General features: G+C 48.2%; 1 pseudogene; it reads left to right on the top strand.

Moving 5' to 3' along the window:
- Positions 1-13,168: 13,168 nt before the first annotated feature.
- Positions 13,169-14,995, top strand: LOC136466215 (probable lysophospholipase BODYGUARD 4; annotated as a pseudogene).
- The last annotated feature ends 7,741 nt before the right edge of the window (positions 14,996-22,736 follow it).

Below are 22,736 nucleotides of genomic sequence, written 5' to 3' on the forward strand. Positions count from 1 at the left end.
GAGGGGTGCTTGCTTTTAGGAGCCTCTCAATTTAGGGGCTCTAGTAAGCCTTGCTGGAGCTTGCTTTTTTGTTAGTGCCCTCGATTTTAGTTTTTTGAGGGCTCAAGTAGGACCTGTTGGAGAGAAAAACATGGCGGGGTTTTAGATGGAGTTTTTATGTGTTGGAGTTGTCCTAAGAGCACCTCCAACATTTCATAAGTCTTTTTCCCGAACTTGATTTTAGGCATGAGCGTGACTAAGGAAAAGGAGTCCAACCGTTCCCAAAATGAACTATCTTTCTGCGCCGATCCACGCTACGGGAAAAAAATAAGAAACATGCCGCAAGATACGTGAGTCCACATGACTCCACATCGGTGTTGGCGCAGGCTTCTCCTTCTTCTAGTGTGTTTTTTTTTTTTTTTTTTTGCCTATGGCACCAAGTCTCTGCTGCTGGCCTGTCTTGGCTCGACTGGTCGGGGGCCCATGAGGCCGTATAGCTGCTGCCGCTAATTTCCTCTATAGAAGAACAGTAATCGCTGGTGTGCCCCTTCAGCAACAGCCACGGTGCTACCGTACGTCAGTAAGCTCCCGGAGAGCAGGCACGGTGCTACTGTGCGGTCCTGTCGGCCAGCGGTAGGCCGATACGGCCTATCGGCCATCGGTGAGCCGACAAGTGACCTGTACGTTCGCGCGCTCTCGCAGAACAGCCACGGTGCTACTGTGCGGTCCTGTCGGCCATCGGTAGGCCGATAGGACCTGTCGGCCAGCGGTGAGCCGACAAGTGCCTGCTGCACGCCGCACATCATCTGTGCTACTGTACGTTGCCGGTGTACGTATTTATGCTGCATGTGTGTCCGTCCACTGGCTGCTATCTATCTACTGTGTAGACTTTTCATGTGCCCATACGCTATCGTACTGTACATACTACCGTATGCCCGTATAGCATCCCGCCCCACGCCGAATGTGTCCAAACGGTTCGTCGCTTATATACCTACTTCTACATATATATATATATATATATATATATATATATATATATATATATATATATTTAATTCTCATTAGCATTCTATCTATCTTGTCATACAGGTTGTTTACATCAGCAACCACTGACACATACACCTTCGTTCAAGCTATTTGCATTAGCAAACCACATTATTCACTAACATATATTTAGTTGTCCACGTTAGAGTGCTAAAATCATCCACTAACATATACTACGATAGTTATTCATTCATATTAAGATAGTTATTCATTCATATTTAAGTAAATATACAAGTAGTATAATTTTATCTACAATTCTCACAACAACGTGATGTATTCTTTTAATATTATATTGGTGTTCGGCGGCTACGTGACCATCGACGACCACAACGGCCGCGCGCTCTACTACTGGTTCCAAGAGGCCGACGCCGCCGAGCCGGCGGGCGCGCCGCTCGTCCTCTCACAACTGCCTGCAGACGCCCTCTTTGCCGAGTGCTGGGGGCACTCGGCAAAGCCAGCCAAGCACTCGGCAAAGGCTTTGCCGAGTGCCGCACTCGGCAAAGGTCTCTCGGCAAAGATTTTCGGCAAAAATTTCTTTGCCGAGTGCCAAAAATCGACACTCGGCAAAGTCTTTGCCGAGTGCCAAGCCCGCACTCGGCAAAAAAATAACTGCCGTCAACATTTGACGCCGGCTTTGCCGAGTGCCTAGGGACTGGCACTCGGCAAAATTTGAATTTTGCCGAGAGCCAGGGCTCAGCACTCGGCAAAGAAACATTTTTTTTAAAAAAATCTTTTTAAAAATAGTCTTTGCCGAGTGGTTACCATCTGGCACTATGGCAAAAATTGACCTCTTGCCGAGTGCCAGGCTGTGGCACTCGGCACCAAAACTGGGGAAGTGGCTGTTTTTTGCAGCATTTTTCCTAGCTTTGCCGAGTGCCACACCCCCTGGCACTCGGCAAAGACTTCTTTGCCCAGTGTGGCACTCGACAAGCTGGAAGAAATTTGCAATTTTTTTGTTTGTTGCTTTCCTTCGAAAGCAAACACGCAAAACTCTATAAATACATGAGACAGCACACAGGCAATTTAGCATCACACAAAACGTACATAATACATCACTACATCCAGACTACATCACAAGCACATCCAACTCCATCACAAGCACATCTCATGCATATCCAATCACACGCACATCCAATGTGGCAAATCCAGGACAACATCTAGAAGTCTTCATCCAACCACAGTCCTAGATCAAGAAAAGTCAATGAAACATGAAGGGCACCACCTACTGCCACTGATCCAATGGGAGCCTGAAGGGGCACCTCCGTGCGGTGGTGGACCTGTCCAGCCGGGGTGTGTGTGCTGAGGCGAAGGAGTCGGGTTCGAACCCGACGACTGTTGCACAAAGGAGAATTGAATTCATTAGTATCTACACAAGCTAAAGGACTTGATCAACCATATATATATACTCACCGGAGTGCCTAGAGCCAGGAGGAGTAGGAGGCACAACTGGAGCGAGCAGCGACTGGGGCACCACCACAACCCGGAGAGTGGTGCGAGGCTCGACATGAATGAGAACATGTCCTGCATCCTCTGCGCCTCGGCCGCCCTCTGGGCCCTCAGGACCTCCCACTCGGCCCTCTCGGCCTCCCTCTGGGCCCTCTCCCTCTCCCTCTCGACCCTCTCGGCCTCCCCTCTCTCGGCCTCCATCCTCTCCACAGTGGCCTGCAATATTCAATCACCAACGTTTAAACAATGCAAATGCAAGGTACATGTGTAAAAGTAATGAACGGCGAATGAAATAGAACTAACCTGGAGTGCCGCCATCTGCTGTAGTGTGCTCGCCTGCCGAGGTCGAATGGGGACGGAGGAGCTCGTGCTCTGTGCTCGGATCTGGGCGAGGTTGGGCACAGAGGTCGAGTCGACCATGTTTGGAGGCCATCCAGTACCCGGCCAGTGCTGCTTCCCTCCTCCGAGCCTCATCACGAGGTCGGTAATCAAGGGGCTGGGTGGCGGGGGTCGAAGTCCTCCCCATGCCGCTCGCTGGGCCGCCGAGGCCGATAGTCGGTGAGCTTGCTGTGGACGGCTCGTGTTTCTTGTACGCCTCGGGCCCGTCCTCTGGGTTTGTAGAACGGTGTCCGGGGCTGTCGCCTTGCCCTTGTGTGCCATGCGTACGCCATGAACTCGTTGCATTCCTGGCCATCATGCGACTGGGGAAACTGGCGAGGAAAACACAAAGACGATTAGAAGTAATGAGAATTGAGCGTAGAACAAATAAATAAAATAAGTGCGTAGCGTTGTACCCAGGCCTTGGCGTACGAACTGAGGGGCCGGTTGCCTTGGTGGTGCGCCGGCCCACCCATCTGCAGGCGGCACTCCCGACGGAGGGCGTGCCTCTCCCTCCACTCATCGGAGACCCACTTGTCCACGATGGCCGCCCAACAGTCTCTGTGCCTGGCGCACCAAGGACACATCTACATGCCATCAAGTATTGTATTAGAAATGTTAGAATATAAAATGAAGGCTACCTATTCTTCATGGAATGAGTCAGTAACAATGTTTTATAACTTACTGCGAGGTACTGCTCCCTGGTGAGTGTCATGGTCCTGGCCTCGCTCTTCCCCGGGTACCGACCAAGGACGTCGCACGAGTGGTTGATGTGGCACTGCAGCCTCGCCTCGTAGTACAGGTCCGTGACTCGGCCCCTGCATGCCCTGTCCTGCACCTTCGTCACCCAGGCGGGGTCATGCCCCTCCTCCAACGTGAAGAAGTCCTGCATACAGACATCATGTGTCCTTTCATTATTTCAAGAACGTCTAATGATTCATAGTATTGAGCAATGTAGTGTGATGTAGACTCACCCAGAACTCACGCCTGATCCGCTCCTGTACGGTGCAGTACACGGCGTCCACGGCGGAGTTGAAGTGGTCCCACTGTCCAGGGAGGCGACTCAACCTGGGCGTGGGTGACCAAACCAGGGTAGTGCAGGTGAATCAGGCCGCCGAGGATCCCATTGCACTGCCGATGATCGCCCCCGGACACAAGTTCCTAGTTCCTACAGGAGTCAGTAAGAAGAATTGTTAGTCCCGCAGTTCGGTTTTTCAGCATATGAACAAGAAGAGATGCAAAATGAACGGATACTTACTTGTCGCCCTTGGGACGAATCACCGGCCTCCTCTGAAATGGGATCGGCACGTTCGGGAGCTGCGAGGACCCCGGCAAGTACGGTGCCGATGAGGTGCTCGAAGTGTCAACCCCCCGCCACCCCCCCAGAGGAAGTGTCACCCCTCCTGTCTGGGGGGCCAGCTGCTGGTCCTCATCGTCAGTGGTCGTCGTCCGTTCCTCCTCGGGCAGGGGGGACGGCAGACGACTGCACCACCAAAACCGCCCTCCGCGTAACGGACAGCGGGGGGCGGCGGCCGGAGCGGCTCCTCGCCGAAGCCCCGCCTCCGCCTCCGCCTCCGCATCCTGAGTCGATCCTCGCTTAGAGCGAGTTGCAGGTCTAGGTTCCGCCTTCCGCTCGGCATTTTGTCGAGTGCCTGCAAATACAAAGAGTAACCAGTTTAGGACAATATAGACAAATATAGAGATGCAAAATGAACGAAACATAACTAGAAAATATAATATATAGTATTACATGAATTAGAAATAATCTTCAGGATTGGCAGCGGCCGGATCAGAAGTGTCGTCATCACTAACAATATTGTCTAACAGTTCCGCCTCATCTCCATCGTTGTCATCAATGGCAACGCCAAAACCGTAATCGCTCAAGCAGTGCTATGTCCTTTGGCATTTTGCACCTCTTCTCCATCGTCCTCATCTCCATCGTCCTCATCAATGTCATTGTCTACTTCCATGCCCATCAGCGAAAACATGTCTATGTGAAACATGCCATCTAGCCCCTCGGGTTGATAGAACTCTCCTATATATGTGTTTGGCTCAAAGTTTGTAATCCTCATCGTTTGGGGACATGCACTTTGCCATGCGGTTGATACCAACTGCGCAAGGTACCAACCCTTAATAGTGGGATCTTTTTGGCACGCCCATGGAAGATAATAAACTTGCGTGGCCTGTTGAGCCACAATATAGACATCGTCTCCTTGATAGAGGGAATCTTGTCGAATTTCAACTTGTCCAAATCTCAGGGGCTCTTCTCGTGACATTGGGATCGAACCAATGGCATTGAATACGACTGGCTTATGACCTCCGCGAAGCTCAAAGTTGAGCTCGTATATTTCTTCGACTATGCCGTAGTAGTCGCGGTCATCGGTGCCGGGCGTACGAACTCTAGTATTCATGGTTTTTCGATTGGGCCGACTGAGCTCGTGGCTTCTTGTGTGGAAGCGATAGCCATTCACATCATATACGGTGAATGACTTGACCCTATAGGGGAAGCCTTTGACAACCTGTTTCACACTCTTCATCCATTTTGCCGCATCCATGCGTGCCTGTAAGGTGAGGGCGGATAGATCATTACTCGCTCGTAGGAGCAAAGTGGGAGTCACAGATGGAACGATGTAAATTGGATGGTACCTTCTTTTCGAACCATGAAATGAAATCGGGCACACCACCTTGTGAGAAGACTATCTTGTTCTTGAGGGGAAGGATCCCTATTTCCTGTCTAGTATGTATTCAGAAATTCCCTGAAAAAGCAAGAGACAAGGGGGTGGGATAGATAGACGATAGTGACGGCGTATGTACCAAGCTCATTGAGAACTTACTGCACATAAGGGTTCACTTCGTCAAGGTTCAACAACACATACAACATGATAGTGCGCCACTCATCATTTCCAGCAAGGTCTTGGTGCTCGAAGCGCTTGCCCTGCCAAGTTGACCTTTGAAAAGGCTGAGATTTGATGACCATCTCGTCGGTGTTGTAACGAGGGATTGGATTGTGCACGCTGGGAAGGCTATCCTTATAGTATGAATGTTGTGAAGTTTGACACCTCCTCAAGAATGAATGCCTCTGCCATGGATGCCTCAATTCTGGCTTTATTTCTACACTTTTTCCGAAGAACCTTTAGACATCTCTCGATTGGATAGCACCACTGGGCTTGCACGGGCCCCCCATTCCGTGCCTCATGAGGCAGGTGCAAAATCAAATGCTGCATTGAGAGGAAGAAGCCGGGTGGGAAGATCTTCTCCATCTTACAGAGCAACACAGGTGCCACTTTCTCTAAGTCATCAATCACGGCCCAAGATAGCTCTTTGGCACAAAGCTGGCGGAAGAAATAGCTCAACTCTGCCAGGACGCGCCACACATGCTCGGGGACGAAACCTCTGGTCATCGCTGGAAGGAGCCGCTCAATCCATATGTGGAAGTCATGACTCTTCATCCCTAACACTCGGCAAGTGGACACGTTCACTCCCCTCCTCCGATTCGCCGCATACCCATCAGGGAACATTAACTACTGAACCCACTGACATACTTCCCTCCTTTGGTCCTTCTTCAAAAACGAAATCGACCGAAGTCCTTTTCATTCTTGCCAGGCGCGGGAGTCTTCATCACTTGCTTTGGGTCTATCAGCATAGTGCTGCCAAGGTCCACTCTTGCCTTAACAATTGTCCCTTAGACTTTTCCTGTGTCCATGAGTGTTCCCCAAAGCGCCTCGGCGATATCTTCTCTGTGTGCATTAAATCAATGTTGTGTGGAAGAAGAAGATTGTTGAAATAGGGAAGCCTAGTCAAGCCCGATTTATGAGATCCACATGTGGTACTGACCATATCCATCAAAACGACCTTTCTCTTTATCAACTTTGAGAGCCTCTATCTCAGCGCAGATCTCGGCAGCGGTCATCATCTGAGGTGCAGGATCGGTGACTTCAACACCTTTTCGTGAAGTTCTTGATGTCTCGTCTGATGGATGGTCAAGGGGGAGGAACTGACGATGTTTGGTCGAACGAAGAGCAAACTTGCCACCACTCTTCCAGCCAAGTGAACCTCCACACCTGCCGTGCATATTGGGCATGGGAACTTCCCGTGAACACACCACCCGCTAGAATAGGCCATACGCCATGAAGTCATGCAGGGAGTATTGTGGTTACCACACATGCATTGTGAAGTTTTCTCTTTGTAGCTCGGTCGTATGTCATTACCCCCCTTTTCCCAAGCATCGATCAATCATCAACACAGGCTCCATGAACACCACCCATATTGTTCCCCGGATGTCCAGGAATTATCAGCGACAAAATACGTTTCTTGGGTTGAAAGATGACACCGGGGGGGAGAGTCAGGGGTATCACAAACACGGCCCACAAGTGTATGGGGCCGCGGACAATCCATACGGGTTGAACCCATCTGTTGCCAACGCTACACGTACATTGCGGCCTCCTCAGCTTTTAACACGATGTATGCCATCGAAATGGGTCCAGGCGTCGCCATCCGATGGGTGTACCATCTTGTCCGGATTGTACCTTTGTGCCTTTTGTGCCTGTCATCTGTTTCAGGGACTCTCTGTCATGTATAGCCGTTGGATCCTCGGTATGAAAGGAAGGTACCGTAGGACCTTCGTAGGGATACTCAGCTGTTCCTTCTTGCCATCACTAGTGTCGACCTCCAGGTACCTAGAGGATTTGCACTTTGGACAGTGCGTTGCTCCCTCGTGATCTTTCCTAAAAAGGACGCATCCATTCGGACAAGCATGGATCTGCTCATACGGCATCTTAAGTGCACGAAGAAGTTTCTGTGACTCGTACAAGTTCTTCGGCAGGATGTGATCCTCCGGAAGCAGGGATCCAAAAACTGCCAACATACCATCGAAGTTGTCCCGACTCATGCTAAACTGCGACTTCAACCCCATGATGCGTCCAATTGCATCCAGCTGCGATACCGTTGTCTTTTCGTGCAAGGGCTTCTGCGCTGAAGACAGCATATCATAGAACGTTTTGCGCTTTCCTCTGGCTTCTCCTCCAATCCTTCACCGAACCGTGCCTGCTGAATGTCATCCATCCAGTCTGCTACCCCCCCATCTCCATCATAATCCTCGAGACGCTGTCTCACCACCTCCTCTCTAATACGATCGGCTTCACCATGGTGGATCCAGCGGGTATAGTTTGCCGTGAATCCATACTTGATAAGATCTTCCCCCACGAGCCTCTTAATTTTTCTTTTCTTGTTGCCACATCTGCTGCACGGACACGGCATCCGGGCTGACCCTTTAGCAGCCTCGCCAAATGCATGCTCCAGGAAAGCATTGGTCTTGGTCATCCATTCTGGGGTCATACTTGCGTGGCCCGTGTACATCCACTCACGGTTATCCATCCTCTGGCACATGCATATGTAAGCGAGTAATAAAAACTGCAGGTAAATCCACAAGGCGTTCCTACTATACATCTAATAGGTGAAGGATAGGTCCTAATCCCACCCGAGGATGCGTAGATGAGGTTGGCTTCCATGGTCCGCTCCTATCCAAGACAGAATTTCGGCAGCACCTCCCCGCTGTTCTCCCGATACACGTCCTGGCAGGGAGATTGTGTATCAGGAGAACAACGAGGAGGTGGTGCCGAAACTCTGTCTCGGACAGGAGCGGCCACGAAAACCAACCCAATCTACGCATCCGCGAGCTTGTCCAAAAACGTGGACAATCCGAAATAGGTACAGAATTTGGTATGCAAAGATCTGCATACCAACGACCGTATCTCTTTCGGACGGGAGAACGCCTAACTGGGGTTACACGAGATGCAAGTATGCAAGATGGGTTATAACCTAGGGGGTTCGGTGAGGTCAGGCTAGTGGGGCGGTGGCGAGTCGCTGCAGTGGCGAGTGCACGCGGTGCAGGCAGAACCACAACGCCAATGCAGACGATCGGGTCACCGAGTGCCTCCCAACGGTCCCTTGTCCTGCAAAGAAAAGGCAAAATGGTTTAGACTCCATTTGAAAATTTTCGGCAGCACCCCCTGCACGGAGAGGTTTCCCAAAACCCTGCAGAAAACATTGGCACGAAAGGCCAAACACCACATGTATACCAACATAGGCACGAAGGCCATAACCACATACATACAACAATACTACTACTAACACTAAAACTATGAACAACAACTACAACTACTACTGTCACTACGACTTACTAACTAATACTAACACTACTAATTAACTACTACTACTAACACTACTACTTACTAACTAATACTAACATTAGGGCATACCTTGCCAGCGAGAATGCGAAGACCGAGGGCCGGCGACGACAACGGGGACGACCGCTACGGCGTGAGGGTCGACGAACCGAGGCGGCACCTTTCTTCTCCTCTTCTCTTCTCCCTTCTCCTTCTCTCCTCCCTTCTCTTCTCTTCTTCCTCCTCCCCTTCTTCTCCTTCCTCCTGCTTTCCTTCCTCCTCTTCCTCCTACCTCCTCCTCCTTCCTACCGCGCGCGGGCGCACGGCGCGGCGGGCGCACGCGCGGGCCGGAGGCGCGCGGCGCAGCGGCGCTGGGCGCAGCGGCGCGGGGCCGCGGGCGCGGGCCAGGGGCGCGGGGCAGGCCGTGGGCGCGCGGGCCGGAGCCGGCGGGTGCGCGCGGGAGCCATACATGATGACGCCCTCCAAACGTTTTCAAATTTTTACCACCGCATATGCATGTGATATCACGACATCTCGCCAAGTTTCATGATTTTCGGGATTCGTTTGAATTTTATAGAATTAAATAACCACTCGCACGCAAGTTCGCGACGTTGCCCCGTGAGCACGTTGATCGAAATTCGGAGACAGTTCCTGATTTAGCATAAAGTGACACTAACAAACAAGAATAACATTTTTGGAATGGATCAAAACTATTATTCGATGCACCTACAGTTCAAACCTACATTTTCCAGAAAATTGCAAGAAAATGAAATAAAGTGAAGAATATAGCAAACAGCAATGAAATTGTGCCAAATTTGAACATGTTGTTCATGGTACAAATACAAATCTAAGAAAAAAGTTGGTGGCAAAAAACAAAAAACAAAAATTTATTTTGCCGAGTGCTAAGGTTTGGCACTCGGCAAAGTGAATATTTTGCCGAGTGCTAGCCCTAGGCACTCGGCAAAGCCAATATTTTGCCGAGTGCCAAACAGAAGGCACTCGGCAAAGAAGCGGCGTCGGGCACCCTTATCCCGGGCGCCCTCTTTGCTGAGTGCCCAACTTTGCGAGTGTCTGCACTGTGGCAAAGTTGCTGTGCCGTGGCCGAGTGCCGTATTTTGCCGAGTGCTAGACACTACGGCAAAGGACCTATTTGCCGAGTGCCAAGTTTCGGCCGAGTGCGGCACTCGGCACAGGTGGCCTTTGCCGAGTTGCCTGATATTGGGCACTCGGCAAAGATTCCAGCACTGGGCAAAGTCCCGGTTTCCTGTAGTGTTCGGCTCAACGGCGGCCCGGGTGCTCCTCCATCGGCCTAGACGCATGAAGAGCTCAGCGCGTTCCGCGTCCACATCAACGAGTACGCATGGAACAAAGGTAGCTAGCTAGCTAGCATGCATGGAACAAAGGCTGCATGCACTAATAGATGCCGCGTGCATGCGTGCATGTGGCGGTGAACCTCGTCGTATACCCGTAGTATATGTCACCGTACGTTGGTTCACGCATGCAGCTGCGAACATACTCTTCGTAGAGTCGCCGCCCGGTGTGGGATTCTCTTACAGCAACACCAGCTCCGACCTATCTATGGGCGACGACAGAATGGGTAGGTGAAAACCATATGACAAATATTAATTACCATTTATTTGTACACTCCGTCTCAAAATGAACATCATTCTTACTTGTCAAGAAATCAAACATTATCAAATTTTGACAAAAAAAAACATCATGTTTGCCGGCAGTGAATTGTCAAGAAATCAAACATTGTCAAATTTCGTCAAGAAATCAAACATCATTCTTACTTGTCAAGAAATCAAACATCATCAAATGTAAGTCCCCTGATCGCCAGCAGTGAATTGACATGTTTTGCGGCATTTATATCTTCCAAATCTGTATAGCAGCTCAATTTGATACCTTACTACGAGTTTGACTACTCTATGAGGAGATGACGACAGAACAAGGTCTCGTCAAGTTTGGACTTAGCCACTGTAGAAAACCAGACTTAGCCATGGTCATAAATTCTAGACTTTTAGTCATATTTTCCACGTGCTCACAGGTCATGACGTGCTTACATGTCATGAGGTGTGTTGCATCCATGCTTGGATGCCTGCACATGCACGTCATGAGCCCCATTCGAGAGCACTGGCGACGTGCGGTCAAAGCCCCATTGGAGACTGCCTGCCCCGTTGTATTGTTATGAAAAAATTGCTGCCCACATCCCATCGCCCCCTCCTTCAGCCAGACACGCGCCAATAAATACCACGGCCATGCAGGCAACATAAGGGCTCATACATGGGGACAAGGAGAGAGAGCGAGCGAGACTGCGACAAGGGATCAATCAATGAAACATGTTTATCACCACGGGCCGGCCAGCAGGCTAGTATAGATTTCTAGAGGTCGACGCCGTAGCAATTGACGCCGAGCTTCATGTCACGTCCGCGCCACGTAGACAGCCACGTCAACGACATGCAGAAAATGACCCTGGACCTCGGCGCCAAAGCAATTGGCGCCGAGACGTGTAAGCTCGTCGGTTGAGGAAGAAGAGCTCGTCGGTCATAACTCAAAGTGGCTACAGAATAAGTTATTTTGTAGCCAGCTACAAGGTAGTAGTTCTATATAATTGCTACGTTAATTTACGAGATTATAGTAACTCCTTACTAAGTGGTTTACTATAATGTTATGGTAAATATCCTCATGAGTTAGAGTAACCCAACTATCGTAAATATGTGTTGACATTATCGTAAATTAGTATATAAAATTATCGTAAATGGAGGTGGCTACAAATAACTTATTTTGTAGCTGGCTACTGAATATACTCTCCCCCTATATATATATATATTTTTTTTTAATTCTCATTAGCATTCTATCTTGTCATACAGTGCTTTTTCCTGACGGCCAACCGTAGTTTTTATCGTTATCTGCTGGCGCTATTATGAAGAGAGTCGATTCCAGTACTGCATTCGAATCAGCTGATACCGACCTTATGCAATCGATTGCTTGATGACACGATCTTGGGAGCTTTCGAGTTTATGCAATTCTTCTTCCCAAATTTTGGTGTAAACAATTCCAAAATAAATTCAAAGGGTAGAATAGTACTTTCACGTGGCTGCTAAACCCAGCTCTCAATTACCCATTCTTCACCGTCCCCAATTTAATCCAAAGCCACACGTATCCAAATCCAAGGGATAATAGTAACCCAGTGGATAATCGAAAACAGACAAGGGATGAACACACGGACATTACTGGGAGCAAAAATCTCGTCGCCATTTGGGTGCCAAACTGCCGACCTGAAAGATTGACGAGCTGGAAACGAAGCGACTGCAGCAGCCAGCGCAGCGTCTGTCCGTCCCTGCTCGGCCGCCGTCATCACAGATTGTGCAGCAGGTTGGACCCCATGGGCGTCAGCTTATTGTCCTCCTCAAACCAGCCCACGGGTCTATCGGAGCTCCTCGTGCTCGTGCCGTCAGAGGCGGCGGCCCGCCGCCGATGCCTCGCGTGGTTATATGGTCTGTCATGGTCGCGCACTGGCCCGGCTAAGACGACGCTCGCGGCTGCGGCGATTCTGCTGCTCCGCCCATGCCAGTCCCAGGAGTGGCGACAAGACGATGCCCACGAAATAGATCTTGCGAACCACGGAAGCAGGTCGTGGAATCGGGGTTAGGGGAGTTGAGAATCTGTATATATTAGGAAAAGTACTGAACTACCCTTAATTATAATTGAGTAAAATACAACGGAGTTCCATTAACTTTCGGTGAAGTATCATCTAGGTCCATCAACTTTGAAACTGCATTTTTTGGTCCATTAACTTTCGTTTTGTGTCATCTAGGTCCATCAGCTTTGACTCTTGCATTTTTTGTCCATGAACTTTTAAAATGGTTCACTGCAGGTCCACGCATGCATGCACGCACGTCGGCTTTTTGCGTCGGTGGAGCCATGCCTGCACTCGCCCGCCGTCGCTCGTCTACCGGGCATGCATGTGTGTTTTTCCTGCTCGAATCATGACAGGGTTAGTGCATTTCGGCGTGGCTAACTGGCTAAGCGGCCCTGTGTGTCGCGCCACCCTGCTGCTGCTCCTGTCGCTGGCTCTCCGCGGCGCGGCGTACCTGCAGCAGCGGAAGAACTTCATGGCCACGAGGTCCCTCCCGTCCCTTCTGGCACCACCTACCATGCGAATGTTCCCGAGCTCCGGCCGGTGGTCCACCTCCACCACCATGGCCACGAAGGGCCGCCGGCACGGCGTCCACGGCGCTGGCCAGCGCCGTTTTCGCTGGTCCTAGACGTCGCCGACGTGATCCTCTGCTTCGTGTACGCCCTCCTCGACGGCGTCCTCGAGGACAGCCTCGTGCGCATGCTACCGCCACAGGAGCTACGACGACGACGACGGCATCAGCGAGGGCAACCGCTGCAGCAGTGGACGGCGGTGACCACGAGGAGGTCTCAGACACGCTGTACGCGCACGGTCGGAGGAGCGCCGTCAGGGACGCGCTTTTGGAGCTCCAGGGACTCGTCGTCGGGAGGAGGGGAGCGGCGCCGCTGGATGAGCCGATGCCCCCCCTGCAAGTGGCGCAGCCCCAGGTGGTCTGACTGCGCGTGCAAGTCGTGCGTCGCATGGCGAGGCGCCGCGCGAGGGCGAAGCCGGCGGCCGGCTGCACGTCGTCGTCAAAGAGCCGGATCGGAAAGCCGCCGGCGGCGGCCGGTTTGCAGATGAAGCAGCAGGAGCACGCACGCCCGACCGGCGAGAACGCCATCTTTGTGCACGGTTTCACGTCGTCGTCGTCCTTCTGGGCGGAGACGGCCGGTGTTCCGGGAGTCCTCCTTCATCCTCGATGACTGCCGGCTGTTCGCGGTGGATCTCCTCGGCTTCGGCCGGAGCCCCAAGCCTGCAAACTGCATGTACAGAGTGAGAGACCACGTGCAGGCGATCGAGAGGTGCCTCATCGAGCCGCATGGCCTGATGAGCGGCAGCGCTTCCTTCCACCTGGTCAACCACTCCATGGGCTGCATCATTGCCCTCGCCTTGGCTGCCAAGCACCCGACCCGCGTGAAATCCATCACGCTGGTTGCACCGGTGAGTAGAGTACACGCACACACCAGTAGGCAGGCAGCTCCTTGGCGCTCACCATCAGTCAGTGACGACTGACCGTGTTCGTTGGTTGCACTTGCAACATGCAGCCCGTACTTCCTGCCGTGCGAGCAGAGGGCGAGCCAGGGTGGCGCTAAACAGGCTGGCCCGAGAAGAAGCTGTGGCCGCCGCTGCTGTTCGGCTCCGCGGGGTGATGTCGTGGTACGAGCAGTCGAGCACATCGGGAGGACCGTCTGCTTCCTCGTCTGCAAGAACCACCTGCTCTGGGAGTGGCTCTTCAGCCTCTTCACGGGAAACACATACGTACATACACTTCGTAGGCACGGTTCAGAGTCTCAGACACGCTGACAGCTGAGTGCTTGAAACTATCTCTTTTCTCTAGAAAAAACAGTTGCATGCAATGCAATGTAGGGACGTGGATTCAGGGTGAGGGATCCGACGAAGCACACCCACCACTCGGTGTGGCACACCATGCACAACGTCATCTGTGGCGGGGCGAGGCTACAGGACGCGAACCTGGAGGCCGTCGTGGCGGCCGGCATCCCGGTGCAGGTGGTCCACGGCGCCGACGACCAGGTGGTTCTGGTCGAGTGCAGCCGCCATCTCAAGGCTAAGCTCCCGCGCGCCAAGCTCAGTGTCATGGACAGGCGTGACCACTCGACGGTGGTTCTGGGCAGGGGAGAGGGACTTCGCCGAGGAGCTCAAGGCGTTCTGGTGGTCAGCTGCTTCAAGGTCCCGGTTCACGTCCAGGATGCGGACGTTCAGCGACGATACTGATGTGCCTGAGGGTGGTAACGTGTACACGTTTGTACTTGCGAACGGAGCCAGCGACAGGAGCAGCAGCAGGGTGGCGCGACACCACAGGCCGCTTAGCCGGTTAGCCGGGCCGAAATGCACTACCCTGTCATGATTCAAGCAGAAAAACACACATGCATGCACCGACGCAAAAAGCCGACGTGCGTGCATGCATGCGTGGACCTGCAGTGAACCATTTTAAAAGTTCATGGACCAAAAATGCAAGAGTCAAAGCTGATGGACCAAGATGACACAAAACGAAAGTTAATGGACCCAAAAATGCAGTTTCAAAGTTGATGAACCTAGATGACACTTCACCGAAAATTAATGGACCTCCGGTGTATTTTACTCATTATAATTCGTAATTAACACCTGTTGCAAATGATTTTAACGAGAGGAACCACCGATTCCTCCCAAAAACCGTAACAAAGCTCTTAATTAATAGATTAACCTTCCATTTGATTTTTGGTTTTTGATTTTTACATTAATAGATTAATCTAACGTGGATGTGGTGGGCATTGTTGGCCTGATATTTTATTAATATCTAATCAATCATATATTGGTTTTTTAATCAACCGTAAATGTGAGTACATGAGATTTATTCCCATATGTTTTTAATTTCTTGAAGAATATTTTTCTGTACATATATTTGACCTAAGATATTAGTTTTTCAATCAACTTTAAACGTGAGTACAGGAGATTTGTTCCCGTACGTTTTTAGTTTCTTGATGAATATTTTTTTTACGTTGAAGATGTGGAGATTTTTTCCAGTACATTTTTCTTGAAGGATTTTTTCTGGTACAATCAAAGTTGTCTTTAGCCGTACAATGAGATATTAGCCTTTTTCTATATATAATTGTGAAGGTGGACAATTTTTAAAAACCAAAATAGATCTGACGGTTAAGAATAGTTGGAGTCTTTCGACTAATGGTTAGAAGTTTCTGATTAATGTGGGAATTTCTAGCATTTATCTTTTTTCTAGCGCTTCTGGTGAGGATTAACGTGGGAGGCTATGTTTTTTAATTTCTTGAATAATATTTTTCTGAACAATATCTGACTAATAAGATATTAGTTTTTTAATCAACTTTGAACGTGAATACAGGAGATTTGTGCCCGTTCCCGTATGTTTTTTTAGTTTCTTGATGAATATTTTTCTGTACGTTGAAGTTGTGGAGATTTTTTCCAGTACATCTTTTCTTGAAGGGTTTTTTTTCTGGTACATCCACTACGGGAAGAGACAAAATTTCCCGAGTGTCGCTGGCTTCCCCGAGTGTCACAAATCGGACACTCGGGGAAAGAGGAATCTTCCCCGAGTGTTGCACTCGGGAAGAATTGCACTCGGGGAAGAGAGGCTTCCCGAGTGCCGCAGAGATCCTGGCAACTCGGTAAAGAGCAAGCACTCGGCAAAGGCCCTCTTCCCCGAGTGCAACACTCGGGGAAGATCGGCACTCGGCAAAGAAACATGTTACTTGACGGTTCACCCCGCCCACGCCGTTAAAACTTAAAAAAACAAAAATTCTTCCCGAGTGTCTTCCTGGCACTCGGGGAAGAGGCCCTTTCCCGAGTGTCAGAACAGGACACTCGGGGAAGAGGCTGCCTTCCCCGAGTGCCCTGTCCTGGCACTCGGGAAAGGGCCTCTTCCCCGAGTGCCAGGGAAGGCACTCGGGGAAGAATTTTTGTTTTTTTTTTGTTTTTTTTACCTCATTTTTTTGTGAGGCCTTCCCACATTGTTTAAAACTGCATGTTCATATTTGGGACAATTTTGACTTATTTTGTTATATTTCGTTAGTTTTTTTCGTTTCGTTGAATTTTTTTGCATACTTCGAATTTGAACTGCAGGTGCATGAAATAATGGAATTTGGTGATTCAAAAAATTATATTAATGATATTTGGTGTATGTTGATGCCTTATCCAGGAACTCGCATGAAATGTCGAGCATCTTGTTGACGTAACATGACGAACAACTTGCGGGAAAAGTGTATTTAAATTATATAAAATCCAAACGAAGTCCGAAAATCACGAAACTTGTCTGGGGCGTCGTGTTATCGCATGTAGAGGCTATGATAAAAATTGAGAAGGTTTCGACGAAGTTGCGACGTCGGATGCCTAAAACCCAGACATCTCCGCATGCCTATACAAGTGATCACATGCGAAGATGTCTGGGTTTTAGGCATCCGACGTCGCAACTTGCTCGAAACCTTCTTAATTTTTTATCATAACCTCTACATGCGATAACACGACGCCCAGACAAGTTTCGTGATTTTCGAACTTCGTTCGGATTTTATATAATTTAAAAACACTTTTTCCGCAAGTACCTCGTCATGTTTACATCAACAAGATGCTCGAAATTTCATGTGAGTTCCTGACACGGCCTCAACATACACTAAATATCATGAATATTATTTTTTCAATCAAGAAATTCTATTATTTCATACACCTGCAGTCAAATTTGAAGTATGCAAAAAAATTCAACGAAACGAAAAAAATAAGGCAAAAAAAATAAAAATAAAAATTTCTTCCCCGAGGGCCAGAGAAGGCACTCGGGGAAGACTAAAAAAAGCCCACTAGCCGGCCCGCCGTGGCCTTATCCTAAACCTAACCGGCCACCACCCCCACCCGCGCCCCACACCACGCGTGCCCCTGCTGCCTCCCCACGCCTGCACCCGCGCCGCCAGGAGGCTCTTCGCCGCCACACCCGACCAGCTGCCGCTGCGCACCCCCCACCGCCGGCATGAACAGGCCACAGCGCGCCCCCGCCCCTGCCTCCCGACCACGCGCGCCCCCGACCCCGGGCCCCGCGGCGGCCTCTGCCCCCTGCTCCCCCGGACCCGCCGCCGCCGCAGCAATCCCCCCCATGCCGGAGCCGCCGACGGCCCGCGCCACGCCGCGGCCTCCGCGTCTCCCACGCCTCCCCTCCTTCTGCGGCTGCGGCCTCCCCCTCCTCCGCGGCAACGCTCCCCGCAAGCAGCACGACGACGCGACGAGCCACGTCCCCGAGCCGTCCAGCCCCGATCTGTCGCAGCGAGCCACGTCCCCTAGCCGTCCCGCCCCGACTCCGACTCCGGCGAGCCCCGACGCCGTCCGCCCCCCAGTTCGCCTCCAGCAGCCCCGCGGCGTTGTCCTCGTTCGTTCGTGTGCTACGAAGGTTTTTTCCTATGTAACTGTACTAGAACGCTTCAGATTTTCTAAAATTTCATTGCCTTGTCAATTTTAGTTTACTTATATTGCCTGGAGGTGTGCTAGATGTCAATCTTACTTATATTCTGAATACTACAATCGCTGTTTGATAGATGCCCCTCTGGACATTAACATGTTCCCCAATTTAAACCTTTCACCATCATTTTGTACCAAATATATTTTCTGAAATAGTTTCATGACAAATAGGAAAATAGTTTCTACAACCAGTCTTAATATGTTGTCTATATTATCAGCAGAAGCTAAATGTTTATTGCAGTTACATAGAACTTTGAAAAGGAGGTAGTATACTTCCAGCCACATATTAAACAATTTCTTTCATTGCGAAAAGTTGGAATTCATATCTGAACTCAGTGACAACATGTACACGGCTATGGTAAAACACTGTTACGTGTCTTTTGGGAATAAAACACTGTTAAACTAATTTTCCTAACAGCCTATGTTTTCTTTTCAGGATTGTGCATCAAGAATACTTTTTGTCAAGGAGTTCACTTGTTGTCATTCTTGCATTAGCAGAGATCTGGTAAACGGTCCATCGGATTCAGCAAAAACAGCATTGCTAGTGAGGTTTTATTCGAGATAATTGTTTATTTGATTGTACCTCGCATTGATGAGGATTCCTGCAATAACCAGTACCACTCAGAAAATTGAGTAACCCATAGCTTCTGGTTATTCATATGCGTGTTCACGTGCCGGTTAAATTCTACTATTATTATTTAGATTGATCGGGTTACAACATTCATTTGTCCTTTTCAAATATACAATGCTTGATTATGATAATGAATAAGGCATCATAGCTTATTGACTTTTCTGATAACAATTGTTTCCTTCTTTGCCAAAGTAACTGTTGTTTTTCAAGTGATATGTATGACATAAATAGTATGGTAAAGGCATCAATAATTGTTGTTCTTCGAGTGAGATGGCATATATAGTATGGTAAATGCATTCAAAATTTGTTTTTGCTCTTTGCAGCAGCTAAATCCTTAATTGTATCCTCCTATGATTGTGTCTGATGGATGCTTGTTATTTGAGATTTAAGATATTGGTTGGTTAGGTAAATTTGTTAGCGCTCTTTATTGCAATATATACTTACTGCTTCAGTACACAGGTTTTTGCGAGCTTTGACTTGGATATGTTACTGTGATGCAAAGAACATGAATTGGCTCATTTATCTGCAAAACTGTGACTTTTCCATGCTATAATTTGAGTGTTTTTTAAACAAGTATTTTTCTAACAGTGTTGATCGATTTGGTTTCAATAAAAATGACAGGTTAATTTTAATTCTAACTTTCTGGAGTATGTACTGCAATCTATTTATCTTCTTTTACAGCTTGCCTTTATCTTTTGCCTGTGAAGTTTTCCCACTTTATGGAAAGCTTGTCCTGCAAAATTATATGTGTATGCTTGTTTCACATATAGCATCATTCAGATAACATGGAATGTCAGTTAACTAACATACTAACATGAAGTGTAGTATGATCTCAAGAAGTTAATCAGTTTTTTACGTGGTTTTTCCAGAGCAATAGGACTTGTTTGGATTAAATAAATTACTATGCATTGGAACAAGTTTTTGTATATGAACATGTAACTGCTGTCACACATACAGTGTGGGCTGCTCTAACTTATAAAGTAGTATTTTTTTAAAAAAGGAAAGAACATCAAGTTCTGGCTTGCTAGTTGGGAACTGGACATGGTTGAGTATTGGCGTGGCTTCACTCCGTGAAGATTTGAGGCCAAACTAATGCTTTAGAAAATTAAGCACTTGGCCTGCTTGGAGACAATTGTATTTTTCTTTTATATTTCTGAATTTTCATGTATTAGGAAAATCCTTTATGCTATCTCTTGGTACCTGCTGCACATAGGGCTACATAGATGTATGTACTAGTGACCATTTACAATGATTTGTATATGTACCTGTGACCATTTTCTTTCAAAATTGCACTAAATTTCCTAAGTCTGGCAACGTGAACATGTTATGCAATGCATATTGTGAATTTATCATAATTGGCCCATTGAGTAATTTTATAGTTTGGGTACCTTGCTCTTCTGCTATTGTAATCTTTTTCAAGTTATCTTAGATCCAAAAATTGTGGCTGTACTAAGAAACGATTTTGTATTGTATATTGTGTTCATTTTGGTATTATAGCACTTCAGTGCAATAATACCCATTGGTGTGACCTACAGAGCATGTACTGTTACTACAATCAATAATATGCCATAATAGACATCTTTTTTTTAAAAAATAAGAAAACAGGCTTCCACGAGTGCCTGGGCTGCGGCACTCGGGGAAGAGGGTTTTTTTAAAAAAAAACAAATTTCTTTGCCGAGTGCCACAGCCCAGGCACTCGGGGAAGAGTTTTTTTTTTAAAAAACAAAATTTCTTTGCCGAGTGTCTGAGCTGCAGCACTCGGCAAAGAGTATTTAAAAAAAAATCAAAAATCTTTCCCGAGTGTTGCACTCGGGGAAGAAAATAGAAAAAAAAGAAAAAGAAAACGGCGTCGGCCGTCGGCCAACAGCGTGAAATCTTCCCCGAGTGCCAGCACGGCACTCGGCAAAGCCTTTCCCGAGTGCACGATTTTCGGCACTCGGGGAAGGCGCCTTTCCCGTGAGAGGATTAGCCGGAGGCTCTTCCCCGAGTGTTGCACTCGGGGAAGGCTTCCCCGAGTGCAACTGGGCCTTCCCCGAGTGCAGCTGGCACTCGGGGAAGCCAGCAGTTCCTGTAGTGATCAAAGTTATTTTTTAACCGTACAATGAGATATTAGCCTTTTTTCTATATATAACTGTGAAGGTGGATAATTTTTTAAAAACCAAAATAGATCTAACGTTTAAGGATAGTTGGAGTCTTTCGACTAATGATTAGATGTTTCTGATTGATGTGGGAATTTCTAATATTTATCTTTTTTTCTAGCGTTTCTGGTGAGGATTAACGTGGAGGCTCTGTTGGTACCTCTAAAGTCTGAACTGGCCGCGGCCTGCTGGGCTGTCCATGCTACGCACAGACCCACCGTATGGCACGGGGATGGCGAGCAGATGCCAAATCTACACAACACACTGAATTACCAGACTGACATTGCAGTAGACACATAACACATTAAAACAAGATTTTGAATAATGAGAAAAAAAATTGATAACAATTTGGTTCCAAAAGGAATAGTTTCTAACAATCAGCGCACAGAAATTAGAGTTTCACTGTCGAATTTCAAGTGACGTCGTTGAGGTATGAGGATATGATGAAATTGTGAGGGGCTATAATCAACATCCCTACCAAAGAAAATATGCTCTTTAACATACCAACTCAAGAAGCCAAAACAAATAGTTCCCAGAAAAATATAGAAGCTTAAAGTGTCTTTAGCTAGGAAAATGTTTCTCTCGAGTCTCGATGACTCAACCACAGCACTGTGATCAGAAATTATTTTCAAAGAAGAATTTAGATAATGTACCTGCAATAATCCAATAGCATCATTCGAACACATCAAGAATATAGAACAAAGTACTTCCAGAAGCTTCGAAGAGAAAGCACGTATCGCTTTCAAGTTTTTCTCTGCCAGATTTTGAGTATAATGTCCCTTTGCTCTTCTTTCAGATTTGCTTATTTCATCATCAGCGAGAATGTCCTCTTCCCTAGAAACCGACAGAGCTTCTTTGTTTTGTTTGATTAAAACCTACAAAGAACACAAGATAAATATAGAAGACATTCAGAAGGGCAAACAATTTGTGGAACAGAAATGAGACCGTGAGAAACACCTGAATACTGGAGCAAACAATGCCACGCAAGTCAGGTTGGTTCTGGAGAGTGTCACATAACACATCTTGTAAAGCTCTAAAATTGCTTGACGTGTCACATGAGTAGTTGCAACAAGATGGTAACAAAGACCACAGAGAATACACATAACCTCCAGCTCTCTTGGCAGAGAAAAGTTTGTCATTCTTCAAAAGCTGCTCAGTTGATATATTCAAAACATAGTGAGAGTGCACACAGTAAGAGCTCAGTCCAAAATCAAGTCATTCTTGTAAAGCAGAGAATTTTCAATGAATACCAAATACCTTAGGAATGCTTTTCTCGATGGCTCTAACCATACCCAGAGTATCTCTTAAGAAAAATTGTAAACTGGCACCAACAATGTGCTTCTCCATAATAGGGAGAATCCATACATTTTCATCACATATTGACTGAATCTGGAGAATTTCAAGAACATTCTTTGGCCCCATTGCTGCAATCGCTGAACCAAGACATGCATCAAACTGCAGAATGGAAGGAAGAGATTCACTAATCAAAGACCAAATAAATTATTGCAGTATGAAGGCCATGAAAGTGCACACTGCACAGCATTATCTGCCATCCATTCCCTTACGAATATATTTTAACCACAACAAGATAGCACTAGTGCACAACAGCCATGATTCATTGATTCCCCTAAGCAACATTTAGACAAACCCCATATCCTTTATCGGCCATCGGTGAGCCGACAAGTGACCTTACGAGCCACGGTGGTACTGTGCGGTCCTGTCGGCCATCGGTAGGCCGATAGGACCTGTCGGCCAGCGGTGAGCCGACAAGTGCCTGCTGCACGCCGCACATCATCTGTGCTACTGTACGTTGCCGGTGTACGTATTTTATGCTGCATGTGTGTCCGTCCACTGGCCGCTATCTATCTACTGTG

Source organism: Miscanthus floridulus, chromosome 7, assembly GCF_019320115.1.
Source record: "Miscanthus floridulus cultivar M001 chromosome 7, ASM1932011v1, whole genome shotgun sequence".
NCBI lineage: Eukaryota > Viridiplantae > Streptophyta > Magnoliopsida > Poales > Poaceae > Miscanthus > Miscanthus floridulus.